Source organism: Coregonus lavaretus (assembly GCF_964263955.1).
Source record: "Coregonus lavaretus genome assembly, chromosome: 26".
NCBI lineage: Eukaryota > Metazoa > Chordata > Actinopteri > Salmoniformes > Salmonidae > Coregonus > Coregonus lavaretus.
In genome coordinates, this window is record NC_140013.1 from 31,122,821 (window position 1) to 31,145,350 (window position 22,530).

The following is a 22,530-nucleotide window of genomic DNA, read 5'->3' on the forward strand; positions in this document are numbered from 1 at the left end:
TTGTCCATTCTCTCTCTCCCCCTCACTGCCCACTCCAGTGTCCATTCTCTCTCTCCCCCTCACTGCCCACTCCAGTGTCCATTCTCGCTCTCCCCCTCACTGCCCACTCCAGTGTCCATTGTCGCTCTCCCCCTCACTGCCCACGCCATTGTCCATTCTCTCTCTCCCCCTCACTGCCCACTCCAGTGTCCATTCTCTCTCTCCCCCTCACTGCCCACTCCAGTGTCCATTCTCGCTCTCCCCCTCACTGCCCACCCCATTGTCCATTCTCTCTCTCCCCCTCACTGCCCACTCCAGTGTCCATTCTCTCTCTCCCCCTCACTGCCCACTCCAGTGTCCATTCTCGCTCTCCCCCTCACTGCCCACCACTGTGTCCGTTCTCCCGCTCTCTTTCTCTCCACTGTAATTAAGACTTGTGTCACGTTTTCTTTCAGGTCGTCTGGTTTTAATAGTTATCATCATGGCCCTATTAAATATTGTTCCATCCAGCCACACATCTGAACACACAATTATTTCACACTGAAACCCAGAAAGAGCCACACACGCACAGACACAATATATTAATATCACCCCCGAAAATTTGAAAATGCCAATGATTTGGTTTGCGTGTGTGTTATTGTTCGTCTACATTATGAGTCGGGTGCCGCAGTTAAACGTTTATGAACTATTGGCTCTCTGACATTCTTAATAGTGATTAACTTTCAATGGTCCTATCCACCAGCAGCACACACACACACACACACACACACATACATAGTAGTGAAAACATAAGTCATTTGAGTGTATGCGCGTTTGTTGGGTGAGAGAGAGATGGAGCTGGTCAGTGCTATGGCCTGGTTATTAATTCCTGTGACGTCTGGCAGGTGCAGTATAAATCTGAACGAGCTTGACATTTTCAAACCTGCGCTCCAAAACAAAGCCATCATAAAGAGGTGACAGCCATGCAGAGAGGGAGAGCAGACGACAGAATGTGTGCATTTATGTGTATTCATGCACATTTTGGTACTCTCATATGTGCATTTTTATTAACATGTCTGTGAAGGCTATGCATTTGTATAAGCATGCGTGTATACAGTTGTTTTTTAGTGTGTGTGTGTGTGTGTGTGTCCTGGTGTCCCCTCCATCCCATAATGCAAATTATTGATCGGATCATGAAGCTGGAATGAGCTCTGCCATGGAAATAAAGATCAGAACAAAGTAAAGCACCTGACAGAAGAAAATAGTTTTTTTTAAAGAGGGGAGTAAAGAGCCTGGAGAGACTGGACGCCCATTCTCATTCCACACCTCATCTGTTCTATTCCGCGTTTGTTGATCACCTCATTTGTTAATTCATACGGTCATGTTATTTTGCCATTTCTTTCATATCTTTTAAATAAGCTCCAGAACCAACTACAGAGGGGAGGGAGGCAGAGAGAGACACAGAGGGGAGGTGCTCCCTGGGGGCTAGGCTGTGGCTGAGGAGTATTAAATGGGATCAATAGCTAACAAGGCCTGTAGATCTCCTCTCCAACCCTCCCTCTCTCTGCTACTCTCTCTCATTCACTCACTATCTACCACACTCTCCATCTCTCAATCTCAATATGTCACTACTACACCCCTTTTCTCATATTATCTATTGTTTTGCTACATTCTCATTCCTTCTACTATTTTGATGGTTGTTTTTTATTTCTTTATTAGAATCCCCATTAGCTGTTGCTCATGCAGCAGCTGCTCTTCCTGGGGTCCACAGGATTAGAGGACATGGGCAATATAACCACGTCCTTGTCTTCTCCCGAGTGGCGCAGTGGTCTAAGGCACTGCATCGCAGTGCTAGCTGTGCCACTAGAGATCCTGGTTCGAATCCAGGCTCTGTCGTAGCCGGCCGTGACCGGGAGACCCATGGGGCGGCGCACAATTGGCCCAGCTTCGTCCAGGGTAGGGGAGGGAATGGCCGGCAGGGATGTTGGTAGAGCATGGTGTTTGCAACGCCAGGGTTGTGGGTTCGATTCCCGCGGGGGGCCAGTATGAAAAATAAATACAAATATGTATGTACTCACTAACTGTAAGTCGCTCTGGATAAGAGCGTCTGCTAAATGACTAAAAATGTAAAAATGTAAAAATGTTCTCCATCTCTCTCCCTGTGTGTTGGCAGGGACAGGACCAGTGGTAGTAATGGTAGGAGGGTGAAGGACATGGTGATTTGGAGCATTCTACCGTCTACCACAGTGGACCAGACCACTCACCACGCTACTGCCATGGAAAGACAGAGAGAGACAGAGAGAGACAGAGACAGAGAGGGGGAACGAGAGAGATCTCTGTGGTGGAGAGATAGCAAGAAAATAAAGGAAGGATGGACAGAGAGAGCCAAGGACAGGCACTCTGCAGTGGGGTGATTGCAAGGGAACAGAGGTATGAGACGGAGGGAGAGAGGGAGGGCAGACAGACTGAGAACGTTGGACTTGTTGCCTCACAATGTCTGGACAAGAGACTAGTACTATGAGCCAGCAAGTGTGGGGGGAGGGACATGCGAGAGAATTACACAGCCCCAGGGGAAGCTAGGGAGGAGACGAGACGATCAAGGGAGAAAGGGAGCGAGAGTGAGAAACAGTACCACATTCTCTCACACACACAAGTAAAAGCCATATGGGGGCTGAAAAGCAGAAGAATAAAAAGCAAAGAGATGGAGAGAGCCTTGTGGGACTGCAGCTTCCACACACACACACACCAGGCTGCATGTTGGAGATAGCAGAACAAAAGAGGGAGGCAGATTTAAATTAATATAATTATTCAGCCAGTAATACATACATAAGCTTCTATAGCAGGATGGGATTAGCCAACAGGTCACTGATGCACAATACAGAGGTGTACACACACACAACAAAGTCACTCAACCAGAGACACACATACACCACACCTGCATATATATATATATATATATATATATATATATATATATATATATATATATATATATATATATATATATATATATACACACACACACAGTGAGGGAAAAAAGTGTTTGATCCCCTGCTGATTTTGTACGTTTGCCCACTGACAAAGACATGATCAGTCTATAATTTTAATGGTAGGTTTATTTGAACAGTGAGAGACAGAATAACAAAACAAATATCCAGAAAAACGCATGTCAAAAATGTTATAAATCGATTTGCATTTTAATGAGGGAAATAAGTATTTGACCCCTCTGCAAAACATGACTTAGTATTTGGTGGCAAAACCCTTGTTGGCAATCACAGAGGTCAGACGTTTCTTGTAGTTGGCCACCAGGTTTGCACACATCTCAGGAGGGATTTTGTCCCACTCCTCTTTGCACATCTTCTCCAAGTCATTAAGGTTTCGAGGCTGATGTTTGGCAACTCGAACCTTCAGCTCCCTCCACAGATTTTCTATGGGATTAAGGTCTGGAGACTGGCTAGCCCACTCCAGGGCCTTAATGTGCTTCTTCTTGAGCCACTCATTTGTTGCCTTGGCCGTGTGTTTTAGGTCATTGTCATGCTGGAATACCCATACACGACCCATTTTCAATGCCCTGGCTGAGAGAAGGAGGTTCTCACCAAAGATTTGACAGTACATGGCCCCGTCCATCGTCCCTTTGATGCGGTGAAGTTGTCCTGTCCCCTTAGCAGAAAAACACCCCCAAAGCATAAATGTTTCCACCTCCATGTTTGACGGTGGGGATGGTGTTCTTGGGGACATAGGCAGCATTCCTCCTCCTCCAAACACGGCGAGTTGAGTTGATGCCAAAGAGCTCCATTTTGGTCTCATCTGACCACAACACTTTCACCCAGTTCTCCTCTGAATCATTCAGATGTTCATTGGCAAACTTCAGGTGGCCCTGTATATGTGCTTTCTTGAGCAGGGGGACCTTGCGGGCACTGCAGGATTTCAGTCCTTCACGGCGTAGTGTGTTACCAATTAGTGTGTTACCAAGCTGCCTTGAGATCATTGACAAGATCCTCCCGTGTAGTTCTGGGCTGATTCCTCACTGTTCTCATGATCATTGCAACTCCACGAGGTGATATCTTGCATGGAGCCCCAGGCCGAGGGAGATTGACAGTTCTTTTGTGTTTCTTCCATTTGTGAATAATCACACCAACTGTTGTCACCTTCTCACCAAGTTGCTTGGCGATGGTCTTGTAGCCCATTCCAGCCTTGTGTAGGTCTACAATCTTGTCCCTGACATCCTTGGAGAGCTCTTTGGTCTTGGCCATGGTGGAGAGTTTGGAATCTGATTGATTGATTGCTTCTGTGGACAGGTGTCTTTTATACAGGTAACAAACTGAGATTAGGAGCACTCCCTTTAAGAGTGTGCTCCTAATCTCAGCTCATTACCTGTAAAAAAGACACCTGTGAGCCAGAAATCTTTCTGATTGAGAAGGGGTCAAATACTTATTTCCCTCTTTAAAATGCAAATCAATTTATAACATTTTTGACATGTGTTTTTCTGGTCTCTCACGGTTCAAATAAACCTACCATTAAAATTATAGACTGATCATTTCTTTGTCAGTGGCCTAGCCAGTCTCCAGACCTTAATCCCATAGAAAATATGTGGAGGGAGCTGAAGGTTCGAGTTGCCAAACATCAGCCTCGAAACCTTAATGACTTGGAGAAGATCTGCAAAGATGAGTGGAACAAAATCCCTCCTGAGATGTGTGCAAACCTGGTGGCCAACTACAAGAAACGTCTGACCTCTGTGATTGCCAACAAGGGTTTTGCCACCAAGTACTAAGTCATGTTTTGCAGAGGGGTCAAATACTTATTTCCCTCATCAAAATGCAAATCAATTTATAACATTTTTGACATGCGTTTTTCTGGATTTTTTTGTTATTCTGTCGCTCACTGTTCAAATAAACCTACCATTACAATTATAGACTGATCATGTCTTTGTCCGTGGGCAAACATACAAAATCAGCAGGGGATCAAATACTTTTTTCCTTCACTGTATACACACACACTCCAATGTCACTCATCCATAGAGGGAGATAGAGATACACACAAGCACACTCTGCAGTTAGTCATCCAGGGAACAAATGCACATATACACGCCAGTCACTCATTCAGGAAATGAACACACACACACACACCCTCTCTCTTCAGTTCTCCAAAGAAAGAGAGAGACAGTAAGATACACACAGATAATTCGGGTCCCAGTCCCTAACCAAGATACACAGACACACACAGAGACACACACACACTCTAAGATGTATATTGGGGGATTGGGCTGGACTTGGCTGTGAGAGGGGCTGGAGAGTTGGCAATGGGCTAATCTGTCACCACTGGATATCCTGTCACACTGGGTTAATACACTTCTCATATCTGGACATTAAACCTTCCTCCATAATCATCATCATCTTTTATATTGGGCTCCTATACACCTTCCCAGACCCATCTAGAACACATACACACTCTGTAACTGTGCACCTGTAACAAACACACACCTGTTACCTATTCAGGTATGCGTCAGGTGTCATTCTCCCAAAAGGCAGCACTATTGCAGATCTGAACAGCCATTCTTAATCTCCCTGACATTTACGTTAAGTGAACACTGTGCCTTTTACCAAGAATGCAGAGTAACTATTTATTTTATTTTATTTAACTAGGCAAGTCAGTTAAGAACAAATTCTTATTTACAATGACGGCCTACCAAAAGGCAAAAGGCCTCCTGCTGTCACGCCCTGGCTCTGGGGACTCTTATGTTGAGCCAGGGTGTGTAGGTTCTATGTTATAGTGTTCTATGTTCATGTTCTAGTTCATGTGTTTCTATGTTGGCCGGGGTGGTTCCCAATCAGAGGCAGCTGTGGCTTGTTGTCTCTGATTGGGAACCATACTTAGGCAGCCTGTTTTGCACTTGTCATTTGTGGGATCTTGTTCCGGAGAGGTTTGTGTTTTGTTAACCTTAGGACTTCACGTATCGTTTTGTTATTGTTTGAAAAGTACTCATTAAAAGATGTACGCATATCACGCTGCGCCTTGGTCCGTTACTTACGACGATCGTGACAGAAGATCCCACCATAAAAGGACCAAGCAGCGTGCCAAGCAGGAGGAGTTGGCGATGTCCCAGGTGGGCCAATGGTGGTCTTGGGAGGACATATTCGCGGGCAGAGGGCCATGGGCTAAAGTAAAGGCCCAGGCAGGAGAGGAGAAACGGCGTCAACCGTGCCGACGACGGACACGCCAGAGGCAACCCCAAGTAATTTTTTTTGGGGGGGGCACACGGCGTGGACGACGGGGCTGCTGGAGGCAGCTACAGGGCGCATCGGCGATCTTGGAGAGGAGGCCACCCACCAGGTTTGGGGGGCTGGAAGGGTGGTTGGCGGAGCCTAGAGGTAGAGCAGAGCCAACTCCCCGTACTCAGGCTAGGCAGCGTGAGACTGGGCAGGTTCCGGGTTATGCGGAGCTGCGTACTGTGCCGCGAGTGTTCCGGCACAGTCCTGTACGTCATGTGCTAGCACCACGCACGTGTCGTGCTAAGGTGGGCATGCAGCCAGGACGGAGTGTGCCGGCTCAACGCTCGTGGCCTCCAGTACCCCTCCTCGGTCCCGGATATCCTGCGCCAGTGCCACGTGCTGTAGTGCCAGTACGTGTGCACAGCCCTGTACGTCCTGTGCTGATGCCTCACACAGCGTGTGTGGAAATAGGCATTCAGCCAGGACGGGTTGTGTCAGCTCTCCGCTCGAGACCTCCAGTCCGTCTCCACTGTCCAGCCCGGCCTGTTCCTGTCCCTCGCGCCAGCCCGGTCCGGCCTGTTCCTGTCCCCCGCACCAAGCCTGTGGTGCGCGTCGTCAGCCCGGTCCGGCCCGTTCCTGCTCCCCGCACCAAGCCAGTGGTGCGCGTCGTCAGCCCGGTCCGGCCCGTTCCTGCTCCCCGCACCAAGCCAGTGGTGCACGTCGTCAGTCCGGCACGGCACGTGCCTGTTCCACCGGTGCCTGGTCCGGCACCGGTCAGCTGCTCCACTGCGGAGCCAGAGCAATCCGCTCCACCGGTGTCCAGTCCAGCTCCGGCCAGCGGGGCCAGACCAGACCAGGGGCGCTACGGGGGGGGGGGGTAGAAGGAGAGTGGTGGTCACGCCCGGAGCCGGAGCCGCCTCCGAGGCGGAATGCCCACCTGGCCCCTCCCCTGTTGTGTTTGGTTGGCGCGGTCGCAGTCCGCTCCTTGGGGGGGGGGGGGGGGGTACTGTCACGCCCTGGCTCTGGGGACTCTTTATGTTGAGCCAGGGTGTGTAGGTTTTATTGTTTAGTTTTCTATGTTGTTGTTTCTAGATCTTGTATATCTATGTTGGCCAGGGTGGTTCCCAATCAGAGACAGCTGTAGCTCGTTGTCTCTGATTGGGGACCATACTTAGGCAGCCTTTTGGCACTAGTTTATTGTGGGATCTTGTTCCGTAAGGTTTGTTTTGGATTAACCTAGGACTTCACGTATCATTTTGTTGTTAGTGTAAAGTACTCAATAAAATATGTACTCTTATCCCGCTGCGCCTTGGTCCGAGTCAGTCAACGATCGTGACACCTGCGGGGACGGGGGATTAAAAATATAGGACAAAACACACATCACGACAAGACACACATCACGAGAAGAGGGGAGCAATTTACTTTGGCTTTATTCAAAGGTTACACCGTTTCTTTATCAGTAAGGCTGCGTTTAAACAGGTAGCCCAATTCTGATCTTTTTCCCACTAATTGGTCTTTAGACCAATCAGATCAGCTCTGAAAAAAATATGATGCGAAAAGAACTGATGTGATTGGTCAAAATATAAATTAGTGGGAAAAAGATCAGAATTGGGCTGCCTGTGTAAACGCAGCCTAAGAAACCCTTCAACATGTCAGTCTGAAATACGAAGGGAGCTCCTCATGTTGTGAGATGGTGTGACTGCCACCTGTTGGATATGTCTAGGTACTGCTACCATGTTACTATTTTGACCCCAAAAAAAGGGAATAACATCCAACTCAAAAAGCTTCAATTTGTTCCTCCTCAGTGAGAATCACTTACCCAGACCGTGATAGACGTTCAACTGCTTTCCCTTCAACGAGGCGATGTTGCTGTTGCCACGGCAATGCAGAGAGGGTCCGGGGGGGGGGGGGGGGGGGGGGGGTTCCGGTGTTTGGCATTTAGTAATGTCGCGATTGATGTGACGTTGACTGATGGCTTTAATACACATTCTTCCTATTTAATCTGAGTAATCCATTTAGTCTGTCTCTTAATGACATGAATGGGGATGGTGGTGACAGGTTAAAAGTGATCATAAATATTATGATAAAAGTGCAGAAAGTTCTCTTTAGTTTGGTGACAGATGTAACCCCCCATGACTAGTGCCATGGGTTTCTCCTGCATAGTGACTTGACTAGGAAAAACTTTGGCCCCTTTTTCTGCGGCCCTACAACTGACAACCACATGTAACTTTCAACGAACAAAATGATGGCCTATTGTTGAAAGACGTAACCTGCCTTGTGACAAGGGTGTAACTGTTTTGTAATGTGATTGGCATTTATCAGAGTTTACCTCTAGTCAAGGATGTTATACAGCCCTTCTAGTTAATGAGGTTATAATCAATGTGGAATTCCCTGGCCAGAAATAAAAAGTTTATGATTCCAGTAACAGGCATGATGAAATGGTGGCTTTACCCCTGGCCAAGTTACCATTATCACTTCCACAGCTTACTGTACTCTTATGTACAACTGGAGGAGCAGTCAGTGTGTTTTTCACATGTGCAATTACTACTAAGACAGTTCAGTAAAAGGTTTAGATATGGTTTTGAGACACCATCAAGTACTATAAAAGGACCTTGGAGGTAGTATCATTCATAAACCCTGTACATTTCCTCCATTCAGTCTGACTATCTCAGACCAATAAAGTCACACTCCACTGCATGCCGGGCCCTGTCCATCAATAAAGCAACACTAAACCAACAGCAGATAAGGACACAGCTAGATAACAACCGGACTGAACCCACTGAAGAAGGAAATGCATTCTTATTATCCTTTTGTTCATATCCTGAAGTATGGATCGAAATGGACTCAATTTCCTCAAAGTGTAAAAAAGAATGTACCGGTACTGAATGCCACTTCCCTCATGCTCTAAATTGTGAAGAGATCAACCACCTAGGATTTCATGATCCGGTGTGTCTGATCAACTCCTACATTATCCATCATTGACCACGTTTACATGCACACAGTATTCCAGATAGTAGCTCATATCCCGCTTTAAGGTCTTATTCGAAACAAGCTGTTTACATGCGCCTTTGATGTTCCACTCACGAGTACCCTGTCCATGAATAAAGTGAATATTCCTAATTTAAGTTCATATGGGTTAAATGGAATAGTAACTGAAATCTGGACACTGACTGTAGGCCTATAACCTCTCACATGTAGCCTAATATAATATGAACTCCTGCATATTTATGCATTTCTTGTAGTAGGCCTAAAATTATACAACACATGTTAATTTTTGTCTCAGGAACAGGAGTGAAGAAATATGATTTGTCTTTCAGCATCTCTTGAGAAAATACAAATGCGTGTGTAACTTATATTTGACACTTATGCAAGCAGACAGTATTTCAACCACATAAAATATGCACCCAAAACGAAGTGAAGTCTTATCAGAAACGTGTTTCATCGTTTTCTCAGCTTTTCATTTCCTTAAAACCGGTCAAACTGATGACATTTGGACATTTTGCACGGGAACAATCTTTCCACTGTTTTGGAGTTATTGCGTTTTCTCCCCGATCCCTAAACAAAACAGACAACTTTACCGGTGTTAACTAGATTACTAATGCATTCATTCTATCTACTTTATTTAGTCTTTTGGGCAACAAGTTATGACAGAAGAGAAGCTGCATGTATCTAAATATAGTTGACAAAACGTATAGCCTACCAAATGCTGGAAATTATAATATGGCCTACCAAATGCTGGAAATTATAATATGGCCTACCAAATGCTGGAAATTATAAGCAGAAGCGTATCTAAATTAGGGGTGAAAGTAGCCTAAGCCAGTAGGCTATACGGTCCAGTAGGCTACAGTGTATCAGCAAAATACATTCTTATGGAATTATGGTGGATCGAACTGCGCAGGTATAGCCTACTTTAAAAAAAGTGATTTGTTTGACAATCAGATGAAAACATCATCACACAACACACATGACATGCGAAACTGAGCCTGCGCAGACCACAAAAAACAACAGTAAACAGGAAAATATGTTTACATGCCACAGTATCCCATCTAAGATCAGCAAATCCCAGGCATCTTATCTGGGTTTCTCATAACCGGGATACAAGCTTTTTCGGGTTATTGTAAATGGGATGTAATGTTTATATGAGTCAATAAAAAAATAATACTTGAGTATCCCCAATAATAACGGGATATTGGTGGGCATGCAAACGTGGTCAATGAGTCCGCATATTCTTCCCTTTCGACCTGTCAACGTCTGATCTACTGACAGGTTGAGGGCAAAACAGGCAGAGGGGAGGACAGGGAGGAGTATAATTGATGGCTGTATTGATTTCCAATGCTCCTTTAAGGGCCTTTTATGTCAGTTTAGCACTTTGGCAACACTTGTTTTAGTGCCACATCAATACTGCACACTGGCACTGAGCTAGAGATGGGAGAGGGAGTGAGAGAACGTGTGTGAGAGAGATAGAATTGTAAATGTGAGTATGTGAGTCTTTCATTGAGTGCAAATGTTAGTCGGGTTTGAGTTGGATTGGGCCCCTGTGTGTTTGTGTGTGCCTATATCTGTATGTGAACATACGAGTTACAGGTGTGTTCATCTACATAGATTATGCCCAAACGTGTGCGTGCGTGTGTGACTGACTGGTCACAGGAGCAGGCCACCATCAGACTGAGGAGCTTGTAGATGATGAAGGTGAAGATGATAGCTGTGATGGTTCCTCCAGGGATGGAGTAGCTAGGGTTCTTTAGGTCACCTGGGACACAGCACAACACCAGGTTAGACACACACAGACTACACACGCACACAATCACACACGTATCTGGTCCCTTGCATAACTCCTGACCGACCCCTTTGATCAGACATCCATTTCTTACCTGACATGTTGGATCCGGCCATGATGCCTGTGCAATCGTTAAACATGACAGCAAACACTGGGGGGGTAGATATCAATTCAATCAGCTTCATGTCCGAATCCTCCCCAAATTCATATATTTAACAAACATTTTTTGAATTGAGTAACATACATGCCTCTTGCCTTTAAGGAGGACTTAGAATTCAAAAAGGACATAAATTCCTCATCTTGCCATCGCATGTTCAGGTATACCTTGTGTTACATATGAAGATTGACTTTTAACCCACTTCCTTCTCATTGGAGGGAAAGCTTTATAGTGGCAAACAAAGTGTCTAAGTGTGTGTGTGATTTTGTTGACAACAGGGTCTTTGAAAGCGCTGTGTGGTCAGTGCAACTGAGTTATGGCGATTAGCAGAGTAATCATGTGGTTGATTTCCACACTGAATATAAATCCTTCAGCTCAGTACAGTCAGGTTGGTACGTTACGGTGGAAATGGGGAGCCAAAGGATATTTATGAGACCCACTAATTACAACTAAATAATCAATTACCTTTTTCACTGCCAGCAACCCTGGTAAACATTCAGCAAATCAAGAGGCTAAGCCTATAATTGGTGTGTGTGTGTGTGTAAGATAAAAACCAGTAAATTCTGTCACCATATGCATAACTGACATGACACGTCACTCACATTGCCTATGCTCACATTAATACTTTTTTGCTATATTAATTCCTTAAAAGATGCACTATGCAGAAATTGCTCCACCATTTCCAGGTTGCTAAAATTCTAATAGTTAGCCTAATTTCAGTTTGTGAGAAAACAAGCAAGTATAGTGTAGAGAATCGTGTACCATCTAAACCACTGTGAAATATATTTTCCATAACCAAAATATTGTATTTTCAGCTGTTTGAAGCTGGTGTACAAAACCTAAAGTAAAAGACGCAAAAAATAAACTTAAGGGGAAGCATAGAAATAGCGCACATAGAACAGATCTACCGCTTCTTAGATTTGCTTTCAACGAGAATGACAGATCTATAACAACATTTCTATGTGAATTTGGTAGGGGCGAACAAAAAGTTACATATTGCAGCTTTAATCAAGCGCAATTCTATTTAGAATGACATATACATTAAGCACACACACTTATGTTGATGCGTAACACAGACACACCACCGCCCCCCTCGCGCAGACACCCACACCCTTTCTCACCATCCAGATTGCCCAGCAGTGTGTCCAGTTTAAAGCCAGTAAAGTTGGCCATGTTGGGTGGCTGTGGCCCCGTGCTGTTGTGGACGGGCGGGGCGGCGGGCAGGAGGATGGTGCGCGGGCGCACCGCGAAGAAGCTGATAAAGATGGTGGCCAGCACCAGCATGACCACCAAGAAGATGAGGAAGGAGGCCTTGGCGTAGATCTCTGCCCCCACCAGACACACCAGCAGGCAGAGGAGGAGGATGCCAGTGGCATAGAGCACCGACCACCAATACCCCGCTGGTAACACCTGGAGGGAACCCGCTGGGCTCACCCCATCTGGAGAGAGAAGGGAGGGATGGGGGTGAGTAGGTTAAAAGGTGAGGGGGTTAATGAGATGAGAAGATGAGGGAGTGAAGGAATGAGGGTGAAAGGGTGATAGTTGAAACAGACCATGAAAGGTCACAAAGGGTGGTACTCCAATTCAGTTTGATTCAAATTGATTCAGTGTGATTCAATAAGCTTTCAAATGGGCATGAAATGCATGAGTAGACATTGTGAAATCAGATTAGTTTTAGATCAAATACAATATACTAGAAAGGTAGTCTGTCAATGTAAACAGAGCGCAGGTTGGCATTTATTGGGATGGCTCATGTACTGGAGGCAGCTCTGCAGGGTATTCACTAGCTGGCACAGGCACAAAATCAGATTTTAAACCTAACCCTAACCACACTTCCAACCTTATGCCTAAGCCTAACCTTGAATTAAGACCAAAAAGTACATTTTTGTTTTCATCAATTCTTACGATATATAGCCAATTTTGACTTTGCCGCTGGCCCATCTAGTGGAAATCGCTCAAGTCTGCCTCCAGGACAAGATTCATCCCAATAAACGTTGACCTACAAACAAAGCAGGAAGAGGGAGAGAGTATGGCTGTATACCTTCTGGAAGCCCGAAGGTTGCTACTATTGCCTCAACCAGACCCAGGATATAGAGGGCACTGCTACACACGTTAGCCAGGAAGAACATGATGCCTAGGCTGCCCCCAAACTCTGGCCACAATGCACGACTTATCACGTCTGGGGAGGATGGGGTTAAGGCTATAGTGTAGTGAAGGCCTTCAAAATGTGAATGTCATCAGGCACTGAAAGAATAGGCCCAGGCACACACACACACACACACACACACACACACACACACACACACACACATCCCCCTCTCACACACTCATGATGTGTCTTACAGATAAAGTGAAAACAATATTAGCCATTCACTAGCACACACACAAATACCTATATGCTGATGAATGCAATGCTACATTAATGAAACTGAAATAACACTAAGGTGGAGTGTGTGTACAGTATATGGGCTTGTGTGGGAAAGGCATTCATGTATCACCTGAGATTATATGTCTATTCTTCTGACTATCATGTACAGCTGTGTGTGTCATGTGTTATCGTGTGTGTGTGTGTGTGTGTGTGTGTATATACTGGTGAGGAGGATACAGTAGGCCCCTCCTGCGTCCAGAGCTCCATTGGTTGAGATGGCACGGTCATACTGATGATGAAGTAGCCACTAGGAACATGGCCTGATACAGCCCACACTGGCCCACCACCAACCCTGCAGGGAGAGGAGAGAACACAACGGCCACACTATGGTTTAACAACACTTCAAATTAAAATCATCTCAAAGTCCCTAACGGGAACTGGGTTTGGTGATTTAACAAAGTGGTGGAACAACCTTTGTACAGGAAGTTGGAATTTACAGTAACTGTCTTTAAGAACATGCAGTGGGGAATTCTCATTGGCTTTCACCTTAACTACACAGTTGAGACAGCAGTTTGACCCTCTTCCCCCATACAGAGTCATGTCATTATTAATCAAAACACCATGTCAAGGCATTCAGTTATGTTCGTATAAGAAATGTTGTTGAATGTCACACACAATAAAAACAGTTTAGACTGACAATATATTTATTGATAATAGCCTATGGCAAAATACCAAACTTCTACAATGATACCATTTCCTTGCAACATTCAACAATAGGTCTAAATGCAGAACAAGTTATTTCATGCTTTTAACCAAAACAGAACTCTTCCAATTCACTGGGCCCCACTCCTATTGCTCCTATGCATTGTTGAAACAGAAGCACCATATAAGGTACAATGCACTACAGTGCTTATGTTACGTGGAATGGTATTCGTCTCTCAAACTAGTGGCTGTTCAACCTGTGCGTGTCTACACCACAGCAGCTGAGGTATCACGAGACAGGGGGCAAAAGACAGGGGGGAACACACCAAGGCAAGACAGCGAGAACACTCACAGACAGACCACTTTACTTACCGTGATAACTCTGTGATAGAATAAAACACATCTGAACAAAGAAAACATAGATGAGAGATATTCATGAATGGTGATTGTATTTGTAAACGTATCTTCTGATTATTTGTGATTACATTATAGATACTGTTGTCATTATTGCCATCAGAGATATTGGACCTCGAGCTCTGCATCATGTGAACGTGATTAATGGCTCGAGACTGGAGCTTTGGCGCGAGGAAACAAAGCCCTTTCTAACAAGAGCAATAACTAGATTTTACTACATATTAGTCCACTCGAAACTATTCTATTCCTCCAGTAAGAAAATTGTTGTCGTACATTTTATTACACATTTAGTATCATGACTATGACCCCCATTACGATCCATTCCCAATGTGTCCTGGGATGCACTCACTCCAGTAGGCCTACTTTTTCTTCACACCTCTCAGGAGTTCATACCCTTGTGCTGTAACACATCAAGGGACTTTCCAAGTGGTAAAAGGGTCATTCCACAAAGTGTAACTTAGTAAAAAAAAACAAAAAAACATTTGATTTCACCTAATTTTAAGATTCTGTCATAAAGAGCACTTTCAACACATTTTCCCATCTCAAGAGGTTAAAAACATGACTATAGTAAATGCCTATTAATTGCCAAATAAAGTTACAGGGTTGACTGTAACAGGGTTGATGATTTCACCTTAAATCATCCATAAATCCCCTTGTGACAGGGGGAATTGAAGCATGTTGTGTGCATCTGGGAGTGGTAACTGAATGCAAGCTTCACAAAAAAAATGAAATTGTTAAAACATTTCTAGCATGTCTATATATGGCTAACAGGGTTGACGTGTTCTGCCCGACCTGCTCAGAGAGATGAACAGAGGCAGCTGCTGTCTGTGTTACGCTTTTTCTTCGAGTTGTAAAAGCAAGCAGAGCAGAAACTGGCTCCTCTTTAGATGACTGATCTAGCTGGTAACTGCTGTTTGACAGAAAAATAAGTATTTATTCCCAGTGCTGAGCTAGTAGTGTAACTGACATGTGTTACGTTACTGTTAGCTAATATTTCATCCCCTCTCGACTGAAATGAATGAACTACTAGCAGTTAGTTAGCTAGCTAGTAGCTACCACAGCCAGTTCAGCTCTAGTTAGCTATCCGTCAGGTAGCAGTATCTAACAGCTGTTGTGTGTTTGGAAATGTTTTGTAGCCTTTGTTTTGTCCCGTTTCAACAGAAGTAAATTTGATATACCATTAGCTAGAGCTAGCCAAATGTCGGCTAACGTTAGCTAGCTAGCTCACTAACTTTAGCTATTATTTTTGCCTCAATCACACCAGACCTGAATCAAATGATGAAATCGAAGACCGATATTCTGACGTTTTTTCAGCGCAATGTTTTTATTAGTCAGAATAGCAATGTAACGTTATTGATCTGTCAGTTTTCCTAGTTAATTCCCTACTTTTCACACTAACACGGTATAAACAGCTCTACAGTCTTCACTGTTATGATGCACAGTCAGAACACAATACTATGCTCATCATATCTTAGCAGGATCAGATGGTGACAGCTGTCCCTGCAGGGTCAGACAGCCAGGGAAGACCAGTTTATGGAGCGCAGGTGAATTTTGCAGTATATTATAACAATTAGTGAATGGATACAACGTTCCATCTTGAGTTGATGGGTAGGCAACCATCTGGGATCTGGGAATAATGGTAATTTCAATTATTGAACCATTGATTATATTATTGGATAATATAATGTATAAATGTACACCAAGGTAATTCTTTGTCATACCTCATCTGAGCAGGATCAGATGGTGACAGGGGTCTCATCAGCGTCAGGTAGCCAGGGAAGTGAATTTTGCAGATACAATGATTTATTGTCTCTTGTGCAGAAAACACTGGAGAAGCAAGAAGCTTCAAAAGATTAAACCTATTTTAAGGCAGTCTAAAGACTGATTTCCAAACTGTATCAAGAGTTGATATAGGCTTTTCCAGATGACAAAACATGTAAAACAAAAATGTGAGGAAGACCTGGGAGACCACTGCAACTTTTTCTTAAATCAGCATCTCTACATGTATGATAGCCATTCCATTCCAGTGTCTGTTGAATTCCAACACAGGCACACCTCATTCTACTGAATTAGGTACTGATTAGGTGATCACATGAACCAAATCTTATTTAACGAGGAAAAGTATAAAAAACACTGCTGTGGTCATCACTATCCTTATGCAATAGGACCCGCTGGATGGCAAAAACAGTGCTAATAGTACCTCAAAAGTAATATTAATCAAAAAATAACTATTGACCATACCAAAAGAGTTGAAAAGGAATGTTTTGAGTGAGGAAAAGAAGGGTTCAATTCTGGCTTTACTGGCAGAGGGATACAGTGAGCGTCAGGTTGCTTCCATCCTTAAAATTTCAAAGACGCAGGTTCATAAGAACAAGGTCAAGCAGCAGACATTGGGGACAACAAAGCTACAGACCGGCAGAGGGCGAAAACAACTCTCTGCTGACCGGGATGACCGCCAACTCATTAGAATGTCACTCAACAACCGTAGGATGACATCAAGTGACCTACAAAAAGAATGGCAAACGGCAGCTGGGGTGAAGTGCACGGCGAGGACGGTTCGAAACAGGCTCCTAGGGGCAGGGCTGAAGTCGTGCAAACCTAGAAAAAAGCCCTTCATCAATGAGAAGCAAAGAAGAGCCAGGCTGAGGTTTGCAAAATAACATAAGGATTGGACTGTAGAGGACTGGAGTAAGGTCATCGTCTCTGATGAGTCCAATTTTCAGCTTTGCCCAACACCTGGTCATCTAATGGTTAGACGGAGACCTGGAGAGGCCTACATGCCACAGTGTCTCGCACCCACTGTGAAATTTGGTGGAGGATCGGTGATGATCTGGGGGTGCTTCAGCAAGGCTGGAATCGCGGGCAGATTTGTCTTTGTGAAGGACGCATGAATCAAGCCACGTACAAGGTTGTTCTGGAAGAAAACTTGCTTCCTTTTGCTCTGACATTGTTCCCCAACTCTGATGATTGGTTTTTCCAGCAGGACAATGCTCAATTGGTAGAGCATGGCGCTTGTAACACCAGGGTAGTGGGTTCGATCCCCGGGACCACCCATACGTAAAAATGTATGCACACATGACTGTAAGTCGCTTTGGATAAAAGCGTCTGCTAAATGGCATATTATTATTATATTATAAGAAATTGTGTAACCTAGAATTTATAGCGGCTAAGAAATGCATTGCCATTAATTGGAAGGTTGGTTATCCTCCCACAACGGATGGAAGAAATGTCAAGTAATAAATCAAATCTAGTGATACATAACAAGATTACGGGTATACTGTGCAACTGTCATAAGGTCTGGATGCCTTATATGGAATACTGTACAACAAAGGGAGTCTATAATGAAAACATGCCCACTTCAGGGGAGATACCAATTTAGGCAATCCGTAGCTACTGGGCTGCTCAGTCCTGGCCCTGGGGGTCTGCCGTTCTGTTGGTTGTCTCTCTGGCCTTGACCTAACACACCTGAAACCAATAATGAATGTTTCACTAAGATCCTAAAGCTGAGTGGAGTTGTTGGGTTGGGGCGCTGCAGGGCGGTGGACCCCCAGGGACAGGATGGGGTGATCCAGCTATATTTTTACTTTATTTGTAAGAGTTGTTCATTTGTTAGGCTATTGGTTAAAGGTGCAACACATTATTGATTATTTAATTATCATTGATCTAGTTCAGTCTTATCAATCACTTAAACATATTTAATAATTGTATCTTACCTAGCTTGATGACTGTGGGTATTTTTGTTTACTTTTTGTTGTTCTAAATAGAGACGGCTAGAAGGGCCATGGGTCATATTAGATTGTGTAGAAATGCAGGAAATTAGCTTTAGATGCCCCCCCCAAAAAAAATAAGATGCCCCCCAAATCACCCGCGAAGTTATGTTCCCCCCACTTCTAAAACCAAAGTTGCGCCCTGATTCTAGCCAGCTGGTATCTGCACGCTGTTAGCTAGAGCGCACGAATAGCCTACATAGCGAGATTATTTTGTCAAACGGCAGCCAAGAATCAATGATCAGGTCACCAGAATAAGACCCTCGACATTTATTGGAAAGGAGCATTAAGATCGTCACCTTGCACTTTCACCACCCTGTGAAGTTCATAACTTTCTTCATCTGTAGTCTAATAAACTGCATGCCTTTCTAACGAGTCGTAGTGGGAGGACCACACATGTCATCGCGTGACTCCAAGTTTACTTCGATATTATGGTTATTATATCAATATTTGCGCATAAAAGCGTTTATTTAATTCATTTTACCGACACAAAAAGATCCCACCTTGTCTAGCGTATTTTGTTTTGTCGACATTTGGAATGTTTACCGAAAAAATGTATATTTCCATCAGGTCTGTTTTTTTATTCAAGCATGTTGAAAACAATTATATTTTAACTTCAAAATATAAATTTATTTGACATTCTGGCTTGTAGAGGTCGTGAGAGTTAACTTTCCTGATTCAAACGCTAATTTCTGCCAGATGTAGAATTCAATCCAATTCAAAGTCGGGTATCCAGGCAACAACTGGCTCAAATTTACCAACATGGGCCTATAATAAAGCCATGTTGTGGACACTGTCATAAATAACGATATGCTATACTCACCGGACATTGTAATAAATAACGGTAGGCTATACTCACCAATTCGTAGGAAGACCACCATGCTGAACATAGACAGTAAGGTAGGTATCACCAGGCCAAAGAATGTGGAGAGTTTTTTGGGCCAGCTGTGGTGCGCCGACTTCCATCTGGAAAAAGCCGGGGACTGCTCCACAGCCTCCCCCGACAGACATGTCTGATGCTCCCCCGACTGCTAATTGCCGCTTGTGGAGAGGCGATAGTGCAGGAGTGGTGTCCTCTCCGACATGGCGAAGCTGCGGTTAGCTACTACGACTAGCAAGAACTTCAAAACACCGTGGCACCAATTGTGTCTGCTTTATCAACTAAGCTAGTTTCTAGAGTTCACTCCCAAACATTGAAGCAAAAATCAGTACGCATCACTTTACTAAGAAATTGTTTTCTCAATCATGTAAACAAACGCTGGACAACATTGTCACGGGCCAATCGTTGAAATCTGAATGCTAATCAATATAGTGATATAGCTTGCCTACCTCGACATCATTTTCTCCTCGTGTGGCCTAACTCCACTCGAAATTAGAGAAAACACTATCTTGTCGTGGGCCTACATTAAAAACCACGCATTTTCGTAAAAGTTGTCTGTCGGTTTGCCATTGTAGCTACTTTCCAACAATCCGTGAGCATTGTGAACCTATCGCCATCTAGGTCATGTAATCATACAGCACATTTTCCAAATAAAAGTCGTCAAGTAACCTAATTTAGCAGGGGTTCAATAAACGCCTGAGCGTGCTTTACAGATACCCAGCCTAAACCCCCAAAGAGCAGGCAATGAAGATGCAGAAGCACAGTGGTTAGGAAAAAGGGGGGTGGCAGGTAGCTTAGTGGTTAAGAGTGTTGTGCCTGCAGCTGCACTGTGACACACAAACAGCTGAGGTGATGACCTAATCGCTGCTGTGCACTCAACGTAACACACCAAGGCGTGCACTGGGCACAGGCGATGGAGCCTTTCCTCTCTCCTCTCCCCATGGGGAGGGGGAGAAAAAGCCCACAGCTCCACGGTCTGTGATCTATATTGTCACGACCCGGTGCGAGAAACAGTCACTAATAATTGTCAGAACCCAGAAGATGAGGCAGACACAGCTGTACTAGAGATGGTGGTTTATTAAAGAACAAAATCTTCAGGCAAAGAAGCTAAATCCACAATGTCCAAAAATAAAGCCAAGATGCACAAAGAGGAAAACCTCCAAAAACAAAAGAAACTCCACAAAGTGGTAAAAAACAGCAGGGAAAAAACAAACCTCAAAAGACTACTCAAACAAAACACAAGAACTAAACCAGAGAACCTCTGGAAAATCCCACCAGATAAATATCTATAAAAACAAGGCTTGGGCTGGGGCTGGGTGCTAACTTACAAACACTGAGCAAGGAACTGAGGAACACACAGGGTTTAAATACTAACAAGGGAATGACCTACAGGTGCAAACAATAATTAGAGCAAGAAAAACAAAAGGTACAAAAAGGTGCAATGGGGACATCTAGTGACCAAAACCCGAACAGTCATGGCCAAAACCTGACAGAATCCCCCTCCTAGGAACGGCTCCTGACGTTCCTACCAGCCTTCTCCGGGTGGAGGGCCCTGAACTGACGAATGAGGTCAGGGTCCAGTATGTCCTTGGCAGGAACCCAGGAGCGCTCCTCGGGACCGTAGCCTTCCCAGTCCACCAGATACTGCCAGGACCGCTGCACCCGGCGGGAATCCAGTATCCGGTGGACGGTATAAGCCGACTGGCCACCGATGACACGGGGCGGAGGGGGAGGTCTGCCTGCCGGGATAAGGGGAGAAAAAACAACAGGTTTTAATAAAGAAATGTGAAATGTTGGATTGATCTTAAGTGATCTGGGTAAGTGCAGGCGAAAAGTAACGGGATTGACTCTCCTGGCAATCTTAAAGGGACCGATGAACCTCTGGGACAGCTTGCGAGACTCCACCCGTAGTGGTAGGTTCTTAGTTGAGAGCCATACTCTCTGGCCGGGGTACAGGGTAGGACCGGGACGGCGACCTCTGTTGGCTTGTCGTTGGTACTGCTGAGAGGAACGCAGAAGATTAAGACGTGCCTTCTTCCACGTAAGCCGACAGCGTCTGATGAACCTCGAGGCTGAAGGCACTCTGACTTCTGCCTCCTGGTCCGGGAACAATAGAGGCGCATAGCCAAACTGACACTCATGCGGGGACATACCAGTGGAGGAGGAGCACAAGGTGTTGTGCGCGTACTCGGCCCAAACAATGAAGGATGACCAAGTGGACGGGTTGTTGGAAACCATGCATCTGAGGGTGGTTTCCAGCTCCTGATTCATCCTCTCAGTTTGGCCATTGGACTCCGGATGGTACCCTGAAGATAAACTGGCCGTGGCCCCTATGAGTTGGCAGAAGGCCTTCCAAAACCTTGAGGCGAACTGGGGACCTCTGTCGGAAACCATATCTTGCGGAATCCCAAAGACTCGGAACACATGGTTAATCACCAACTCAGCTGTTTCCTTGGCAGACGGTAATTTGGTCAAAGGAACAAACCTGGCCGCCTTAGAAAACCTGTCGATGATGACTAGGATCGTAGTATTACCATGGGACGGAGGAAGGCCAGTAATAAAGTCCAACGAGATATGGGACCAGGGTCGGTGGGGAATAGATAGAGGGTGAAGGAGTCCTTGAGGGCGGAGGTGAGAAGATTTGCCCTGGCAGCACACGGAACAGGCCTTGATGAAAGTGGCAACGTCTTCTTTTATGGTGGGCCACCAGAACTTACGCTGGATGAACTCCAAGGTGCGGCCTACGCCCGGGTGACAGGTGAGGCGAGAGGAGTGCCCCCACCGAAGGACTTGGGACCTTGCTGCCTTGGGAACAAACAACCGATTAGCAGGACCTCCTCCAGGGCCCGGTTCGATGGCTTGAGCTTGTTTCACGGTATCCTCCACTTGCCACGAGATCGGAGCCACGATCTTAGCGGCCGGAAGGACAGTCATGTCAGTATCTTCTCAAATGGCAGGAGAGTAGATTCGTGACAAGGCGTCCGGTTTGAGATTCTTCGACCCGGGTCTATAGGTGAGGATAAACTGAAATCGGCTGAAGAAAAGAGACCATCGAGCTTGTCTGGCGTTCAACCGCTTCGCCTGCTGGATATACTCCAGATTCTTGTGGTCCGTAAGCACTTGAAACGGTTGAGAAGCCCCCTCGAGCCAGTGTCTCCATTCCTTCAATGCCATCTTAACCGCTAGGAGTTCACGATCCCCCACATCGTAATTCCTCTCGGCCGGGGTAAGCCGGTGAGAGAAGAAGGCGCAAGGATGAAGCTTCTTGTCTTCACCCCTCTGAGACAGGACAGCTCCA

General features: G+C 45.1%; 1 pseudogene across 1 annotated transcript in view; it reads right to left on the reverse strand.

Moving 5' to 3' along the window:
• Positions 1–19,437, reverse strand: part of LOC311101846 (solute carrier family 12 member 9-like) — a 51,551-nt pseudogene extending 32,114 nt beyond the window's left edge. Inside the window, exons 1-6 of the transcript in view lie at positions 19,212–19,437; positions 13,707–13,821; positions 13,143–13,280; positions 12,157–12,540; positions 11,039–11,095; positions 10,806–10,917 (exon numbers count right to left, since the gene is read on the reverse strand). The product of the transcript in view is annotated as a solute carrier family 12 member 9-like (transcript). The remainder of the gene's footprint in view (positions 1–10,805; positions 10,918–11,038; positions 11,096–12,156; positions 12,541–13,142; positions 13,281–13,706; positions 13,822–19,211) is intronic.
• Between the last annotated feature and the right edge of the window lie 3,093 nt (positions 19,438–22,530).